The sequence below is a fragment of the Dipteris shenzhenensis genome, chromosome 23 (genome assembly GCF_047967505.1).
Source record: "Dipteris shenzhenensis isolate YYH24624 ecotype China chromosome 23, Dip_SZ_1.0, whole genome shotgun sequence".
In the NCBI taxonomy this organism is placed as follows: Eukaryota; Viridiplantae; Streptophyta; class Polypodiopsida; order Gleicheniales; family Dipteridaceae; genus Dipteris; species Dipteris shenzhenensis.
This window is the reverse complement of record NC_141618.1, coordinates 19,621,620-19,624,248: the sequence shown is the minus strand read 5'-3', so window position 1 is coordinate 19,624,248 and position 2,629 is coordinate 19,621,620. Positions and strand designations below refer to the sequence as shown.

The following is a 2,629-nucleotide window of genomic DNA, read 5'->3' as shown; positions in this document are numbered from 1 at the left end:
GCCTTTCACATGAATCACCTACACTTTCTAATTGTTGCATAATTGCGATTGCTATGCCAAGAGCCAAGATGCTCATTTCTTTGGGGTTTTTAAAAGCCTTTTTTGTTTTTTGGGGTGGAGGTGGGGGGTGTAGCTGTTTTTTAAATTATTTCACAACAAACAAAATTAAAAAATGGCATCTTCACCCTTACACTTATTCTTGCATTAAATACTCATTGAATTCTATTTATCCAGCATCAACTATATAAAGACCCCCTACCCCCCTCTGGCCCCCCCACATCTCTCTCAAGCTCTCATTCTCTCTCAACTCCTCGTCCATACCCTAGCTCTCTCTCTCTCTCTCTCTCTCTCTCTCTCTCTCTCTCTCTCTCTCTCTCTCTGTTAGATCCCTCTTAATATGGATGGCACAACTGATGCAGGGTCTAGCAACCTCAATGAAGTGCGGATCTATTTGAACTCCCTCTCATCGGAGCCAATGATACAACATGCAAATGGCGGAACCATTGTGCTAAGTGAGGATGAACCCGTGAAAGGCAAGGGCATTCATGTGATGGCCATCACACATGTAAATGGCCACCTTCAGACTACACAAGTGGAAGCCATTCAAGAGAGTGGATTGGGGTAGTTGTACATGTTGAACATGGAGTTGTCACGTGACTATGTGCTAGAGAGAGGAAAGCGTGCACCTACCCGCGCTCCACTCACAATGGATCTCACCCAAAGCCCAGCCAATTTGAGGCAAAGACCATGTCAATTGGATGCATCATTCCGAGCGTGAGGGAAGGTAACCATTGCACAAGCTACACCCATAATAGATCTCACAGCTAGCCCAGGAAGCCCGAGCTCGAGGCCGAGTTCAAGCCATGTTAAACAACCATTAGGAGGCCATGGCACGGTACTGATCGATGATGACAATGATATAATAGCCACAATGGAGGGTCCTCAAGCAATCATTAGCATGTCATTGTACATTAGGTCTTCTGGGGGGTGTCATCGACTGCTTCATCAACTGTTGCACAATTCAACCACAGTGGAGAAGTTGATGGAAATTCTGACAATGTACAACGGGAACATTGTGTTCGAACTGCCGCCCATGCCACATGGAGTGAGTGCAATGGACGACATGGAGTAAAAGTATGATGGCCATTGTTGGACGAAACCAATGTCGACAACAATGATATTTCTTGGCAAAGTTCATTGCAATAGGTGTGGGGGGAACTAGAGTGTACAAACCCCCTTTGCTCTGGCAGGTTGATTAATGGATTGTCGAACTGCACTGCATGGATAGGTCGGTCCATAGCACACCATTGCAAAGAAATTGAGTTAGAGAATGTTGACTATGTCTCTTTGATTGCATGTTATAATGTTCTCTCATCTGGTGTAGGAAAAATGAACGACAACATTCTAGCTATTGCAATGTCTGCTACTGGCTTGGAAACCTTGGCCTGTTTCTTTTGCAAAAGGTCCCCCATTCTTTTGAAGCAATTTGAATGTGTGGCGTACTACATGATGGCAGGGCCCGAAATGACAAGACTCTTTTTCCACATGGGCACGCATAATCATGACATGCAAAGAGGTACCTGTAGAGCCCACATAAAAGACCTTAGGTGCACCATTGAAGAGATGGTGAAGGACTTTAGTGCAGCAAGTCCCAGAAACCTACAAATGGTAGTCGCCAAAAAAAAAGCCTCAAGTGCACTCATCCATGACCCGGGCATCTCCCTTACGGATGATGAGTTGATGGCAATGCTTGAGGAGTTGGAGCCTCTTGTCCAAAGACACAGGTAAACCATACAAGGCCAACCCAATGGCAACTACACACAAATGTGTTTTCTTTGCATGCTTAGAAGCAACATAATGCGTAGTCGAATGGACAACTTGGCTCAGGTTCAAGCATATGGTACGTGGTGCTCACGCTGAAAGTGATGAAGGCATGGAGTCCAAGCTCTTGAAATCGGAACAAGTGGAAATGGAGCCCATGACGATCAAAACATCTTTGGAGAAGGTAATGGAGACTGAAGTTCACAATACTATATGGGCAATTAGAAGGATTCCACTATGCACCAGAGTGCAATGTCAAGGATGGCTAGGGGCATGATAGGGGAAGTGTAAGAAAAACATCAAGAACACAGTAGTAGGAGTGCCAGCTCCACCTTTTTGGGGGATGATTGAGTGGTCCACCTCGCAAGGGCAACCAAGCAATCAATCGGGCTCGTGAAGGCAATACATGTGGTTTTGCAATGAACATGTGGACCATACTTGGAATATATGCTCCTCGATCAAAAATTCCCAGCCAGAGTTTCGCACAAGTATAGCCAGTAGCTCATGGAACTAATCTCATTGAGAATGAGATAAACTCCCTAGAGACGGGAGGATTTGTTCTACATAAGACCCCGATAGAATGTCATTCGAATGCATCTCCACCAAGATATCGATTGAGAGTCTCGAAAGTTGTAGCTACAAGGATCAATTCCGTCCTTGCTCTAGAAGCAATAATAAAGGACCACATAGTATTGAAAGCCTTGAAACATGAAGTTTTCAAGCTAGAGATTGAAAACTCTAGAGTGATGACAATTTGCAAGTCATTTTTGGCAACAGGAGAACATTTCCCAAAACCCCAAATATGTAG

At 44.6% G+C, this 2,629-nt stretch overlaps 1 pseudogene; it reads left to right on the top strand.

The window, feature by feature from the left end:
* The first annotated feature begins 397 nt into the window (after window positions 1-397).
* Window positions 398-2,112, top strand: LOC147887089 (uncharacterized; annotated as a pseudogene).
* The last annotated feature ends 517 nt before the right edge of the window (window positions 2,113-2,629 follow it).